Raw genomic sequence first — 6,133 nt, 5'->3', positions numbered from 1 at the left:
GGCATACATTTCCATGTCTTATAAACCTTGACTAGTTAATTTTCTCATAAATGATTTAAAACACAGAAGAATGGACACCAGTACAAGATGGCAAAACCCAGCTTTATCAGATCTTAATATCATGCCAGATCTTCATCAGACTATTTCTTTTAAGTACAGATGTTAAATATTTCAGATGCAAAGAGGAGCTTCCTGTACACCCCTTGTCTCTCTTTTTCCTCCATATCCATAGCAGGAGTACTCACTACTGGGGGACCAGTGTTTATCACCCACATTATTATACTTTTGCCACAGATTTAGATAGCCATAAATATTATAGAATATTGCTTTGTAGATTTAAAAACTTTATATAAATGGTATCATACCTTATATATCCTTCTGAACTGGCTTTTACTCTCTCAGTATTATATTGTGAAATTAACACATTCTGATACATGCAGTTCCAATTTGTTCTTTTTTTTCTTTAACTGCTGTAGAACATTAAGTGAATATACTTCAAAACATTTTTCAATTTTCCTCTTGAGAAAAAATTTAGGTTGTTTCAATTCTTTTTTTTTTTTTTTTGCTATAATGAACTTCAATTACAACCTTGTACCTTTCTCCTCCCAAACATATGCAAGTGTTTCCCTTGAGTGTATATCTAGTCTCCAGGCTACCACAGCAAATTACTAAAAACTGGGTGGCTTAGAACAACAGATTTTTTCCTCTTACATTTTTGCAGGGCAGAAGCCCCATATCAAGGTGTCAGTCACTTCCTCCAGAAGCTCTAGGGGAGATTTCGTTTCTTGCCTGTCCCATCTTCTGTTGACTGTTGGCACTCGGCCTGGGGATGCTTACTCCAATCTCTGCCTCTGTCTTTACGTGGCCATCTCCTCTGTGTCTCTCCTCTTCTGTTTGTGCCTCCTCTTCTTCTTTTTTTTTTTTTTGAGAATTTTAAAAATTTTAATACTGTTCAAGTCAGTGTGCGTGATTCATTTCAGCTCCTTCACTGCCAAACCTGGGGGCAGGGATTGCTTCAGCTTCTCTGCCTTCTCTTTGTCTGTGATGACCAAGGTGTAAAGGTATCTGCTGCATCAAACTTTAAACATCATATTATCCTTATTTTTCTTTATCTTGACCGACTTGGCGTCCTTTCGCGTGGTTGTGAGCAGAAAGTCCTTGATTTCCTCAATTTTGCGAGGCATGGTGACAAGGCGTGGAGAGCGCGGCTGGAACTTTCCATCCAGGCCCGGGGTCCCCAGATATCACCCGGCCGTGGATTACCACGGATTACCTCCCAATCCCCACATAGGGCCTGAGAGACCTGTGCCTTGTCTTCTTATAAGGACACTTGTCATTGGATTTTGGATCCATCTAGATAATCCAAGATCTCACTTTGAGATCCTTAACTGCACATGCAAAGACCCTTTTCCCAAATAAAGTCACATTCACAGATTCCAGGTAGACAAGTCTTTTGGGGGCCATCATTCCCAACCTCAGCACTGCTGAAATTTTGAACCAGATAATTCTTTGGGCATAGGGATAATCTGTGCTTTGTAGGAAGTTTAACAGTATCTCTAAGCCTCTATGGACTAGATTGCAGTAGTAGCCCCTCCCTCCTCCCTTGCCTTTGCAACCCCAGATGTGACAACTAAAAATGTCTCCAGACATTGCCAAATACCCCTGGATAGGTGAACTACTCCTCTCCTTGTTGAGAAACACAGATTTAGGGGGAAGTTGCTGACTTATAGGATATGAGCTTTTAAAAACTTTACTAGATATTGTCAATAGTTGTCCAAAGTCATTGCACCAATTTAAACTCTTAGCAGCAGTATATGACAGTTCCCATAGCTCTGCAACATTACTTGTACTTGGTAGTGTCAGACTTTTTTTTCTGTCAATTTCATGCTATCTCATTGTTGTTTTAATTTACATCTTCCTAATTTCCAGTGTGGCTGAGCATCTTTTTATTCATCTATTTTTCATTTGGGTTTCTTGGTCAATGAATTGCTTCTTCATACTTTGTCCATTTTTTTTTTCTGTCATTTTCTTTTTGAGTTAAAGGAGCTCTTTATATATTCAGGAGACTAGTCCTTTTTCAGTTATGTCCAATGCTAATGGTGTCTCATTTGTACATTATCTTTTGTTTATAGTATCTTTTTTTGGGACAAACTTCTAAATTATAGCATTATCAATTTATCAATTCTTTTTTATGGTTTGCACTCTTAGGGTCTCTTAATGTCTATTTGAAGTGTAAGGAGGCAGTCATGCTGCTTGAGGAAGACTGTAAAGACTAATCATATCCGAAAGAATTTAGTACTGTGGGAGGTGTCATCACATGTTGTAAAGACACAGAACAGTGTGCAGACTGCAGTCCCAGCATGCCCTAGCCGCAACTCCAAAACTGTGTTTTGGAGAAATAACTCACCTGCTTTATCTTTCCAAGCACTTGTCTAAAGGGGAAGGAGATTTGAGTCTCGGCATGACCCTAGTCTATTTAAAAATTTTACACACTTGTGAGTTCTCTAAGAGATGCAACTTACATCTCAGCTGTAGGAATCATCTTAACAGTCTTCTAGACTATTGGTAAAATTACCTGGACTGTAACAAAGGGAAGCACACAAAATGGGAAACATAAGCAGATTATACAAATGAATGATGAAATGTCAGCCTAAAGTGCACACTTTCTCTTTTACTTTCATGTATCTTGAGACAAAGGCTGAGAGTGAACCCAATTGATACCTTTTGTGATATCAGAAATATGTCAGATATAATGCACGTACATACTTTTTAGCACAAATATTTAAATTGTATTTTTTTTCCCTTATAATTAATTCTTACAATCACCAGTCCATGTTAACCTAGTGATAACCACTTGGGGGTGCTTCTGAAGAGTCTATATACCCTATCTTCAGGGACACTTCACTAAACTTGATTTCCATTTAATCGATACTGTGATTTTTCTTTTTAGCTAGATCTTGCCATGCATGATGTTGTCTTTGACCAACTTAGGAATCACCCCAGATCCTCACAAATATTACAAATACCTGAAAATGAATCTTGGACTTCTTTCACAGTTAAAAATCTTTCTTGTTCGGTAAATTCAGTTTAATATTTTCACTTACTACTCACAAAAGTTTCATTTTGTAGCCACCCCCGCAAAAAAAAAAAAGGCTTTCACTCACCTTAGTCATAACTATACTCATTATAGGCATTACTTTATATTCATTATAATATTATTTTAAGCTAATAATACTGTATTAAAATTCAATGGCCATTAAGTCATAGACTCTTAAACTGTTAAACATTTAGCTTATGTACTGGTTAAAGTGGGGAACTTTCATTTGCACAATCGTGGGTGTGAACCGAGAGCCTCAGTTTTCTCATCGTCAGCAGTGACATATGCCAGTTTCTCTCTAGTTAGTTTGGGAGTTTGCCTTCGTATCACATTAAACAGAGGTGACACTTCTGACCTACTGTGTGGCAGATGAACTTTCTGGAGATCATGGCACCTAATAGATCATTTAATGTGAGCAGCTCTGACACGTGACCAAACTCCTTAAGCATTAGAGAAACTTCATGCAAGTCAGTGCCATGTTGAAGTCTGCTGTCATTTCCAATGAGTGTCCACAGCTGCCGTTAGCAGCTTCGAGAATTGTTGCCAGTGATACTGAGGAGAGAGGGTCAAGCCACTTTGCTATAGAGTGGTCCAAATGTGTCTCAGGGGAAGACAATGATACCTAAGAGGAGAAATGAAGGGATGCCAAAAGAGCATTTTTCTTTTCTCTTGATCTTACGGTACAATTGTTAAACTTGTGTTCATACACTTGGCGATTCTAACTAGCAAATAAAATAAAATAGGATAGCTTACTGGTATTTGAAAAAAAGTACATTCAGTAAAACATTATTGAGTGAACGAACAGCAAGATGACTAGCAAATCATTGCTATGACTATGTACAGTAATAGACATCTTACTTATTGATTATCATTTATTTATTTATTTAAATTTTTATGTTATATTGGACTTTAGTTGATTAGCAATGTGTTAGTTTCAGGTGTACAGCACAGTGATTCAGGTGTACATATACCTATATCTATTCTCCTTCAAATTCTTTTCCCATTTGGGTTATTACAGAATAATGGGAGGGCAGAATCAAGATGGCGTACTAGGAGGACGTGGAATTCGCGTCTCCTCACAACTAGGGCACCTATCAGCCACTGGTGGGGGACCATGGATACATAAGGAGAAGGGAAGAACCCCCAGCAACCGGGAAGGACGTGGGGTGGGGGGAAGTGAAGGGGGAGGAGAAGTGGGGTTGGGACGGGACCTGAACCCCTGAGGGGTGGCTGGGGGAGGGGAGGAGTTCCTACACCCAGTGGGACTCAGCCATGGTTAGGGGTCCAGCACCACAGGGGAGACTCTGGGGGAGATGGTGGGGGAGGGGCGCAAAGGAACAGAAGGGAATGCGGCCAGTACTTTCACTGTCCACTTAGGCACCGGGGAGCCTGTTGGGCTCCCGGACCTAATCCTCTGCCCTCCGAGCCTCCCTCCTGCAGTGCAGAACCCAAGCCCCGCCCCTACACCCCCACCCAGGGCCCTACCTCTACACTCGGAGACCCCCTCCAATGTGCTGGGCCTAAACCCCACCCACACACCCTCATTCAGGGCCCTACCTCCATACTCCGGAACTCCACACTCCAGAGGCCCTCCTTCTGACATGCTGCCTATCCCCTTCCATGCAGGTCCTAAGCAGAGGCCCTGCCCCACGCTTGAACGTCGCCCTGCCTAGGCCCCGCCCCCAGGGTCTTTTCCACCTATGTGGGTCCTGAGCCTAGGCCCCCACCTGCCTAAGACCTGCCCTACCCTAAACCCTGCCCGTGCCTAGGTTCCGTCCCTGCCTAAACTCCACCCCCATAACCAAGGCTTTTTTTCTTTTCTTTTTTCCTCTTTTAGATTGGGGTTCTGATCCTGCATCGGCAGGCGGACTCTCAACCACTGCGCCACCAGGGAAGCCCTCTGTTGTAGTTTTATTTTATCTTGTTGCACTTGTTTCAATTATACTTTTATTTTTCCTAATATATTTTTTATCTTCCTAATTTTATTTTGTTTTTTATTATTTGATATTGTACTGCTCCTTTTTTTCTTTCTTTCTTTTATTTTTATTTATTTATTTTTTTACCACACCATGAGGCTTGTGGGATCTTGGTTACCAGGCCAGAGGTCAGGCCCAGCTCCTGTGGTGGGAGCTCCAAATCCAAACCACTGGACTAACAGAGAACCTCAGACTCCAGGGAATATCAATCAGAGCAAGGCCTCCTGGAGGTCTTCATCTCAGCACCAAGACCCAGCTCTATCCAACTGCCTGCAAACTCCAGTGCTGCACGTCTCAGGCCAAACAACCAGTAAGACAGGAATACAGCCCCACCCATCAAAAAAAAAAAAAAGAAACGAAAAAAAAAAAGTTACAGACAAAGGAGCAAGGTAAAAACCTACAAGACCAGATAAATGGAGATGAAACAGGCAACCTACCTGAAAAGGAATTCAGAATAGTGATAGTAAAGATGACCCAAAAGCTCAGAAAAAGAATGGAGAAAATACAAGAAACGTTTAACAAGGATCTAGAAGAACTAAAGAGCAAATAAACACTGATGAACAACACAATTACTGAAATTAAAAATACTCTCAAAGGAATCAATAGGAGAAAAACTGAGGCAGAAGAATGGATAAGTTAGCTGGAAGATAAAATGGTGGAAATAACTGCCAGGAAGCAGAATACAGAAAAAAGAATGAAAAGAATTGAGGACAGTCTCAGAGACCTCTGGGGCAACATTAAACACACCAACATTCGAATTATAGGGGTCCTAGAAGAAGAAGAGAAAAAATTTGAAGAGATTATAGTCGAAAACTTCCCTAACGTGGGAAAGGAAATAGTCAAGCCCAGGAAGCACAGAGAGTACCATACAGGATAACCCCAAAGAGAAACGTGCCGAGACACATATTAATCAAACTGTCAAAAATTAAATACAAAGAAAAAATATTAAAAGCAGCAAGGGAAAAACAGCACATAACATACAAGAAAATCCCCAAAAGGTTAAGACCTGATTTTTCAGAGAAACTCTGCAAGCCAGAACATATTTAAGGTGATGAAAAGG

The 6,133-nt window shown here is 40.7% G+C and overlaps 1 pseudogene; it reads right to left on the bottom strand.

The window, feature by feature from the left end:
- Positions 1-971: 971 nt before the first annotated feature.
- LOC112409838 (60S ribosomal protein L38 pseudogene) lies at positions 972-1,184 on the bottom strand (annotated as a pseudogene).
- Positions 1,185-6,133: the final 4,949 nt, after the last annotated feature.

This window comes from Neophocaena asiaeorientalis, unplaced genomic scaffold (assembly GCF_003031525.2).
Source record: "Neophocaena asiaeorientalis asiaeorientalis breed wild unplaced genomic scaffold, Neophocaena_asiaeorientalis_V1.1 scaffold336, whole genome shotgun sequence".
Lineage (NCBI taxonomy): Eukaryota > Metazoa > Chordata > Mammalia > Artiodactyla > Phocoenidae > Neophocaena > Neophocaena asiaeorientalis.
This window is presented reverse-complemented; position numbering and strand designations above follow the sequence as displayed.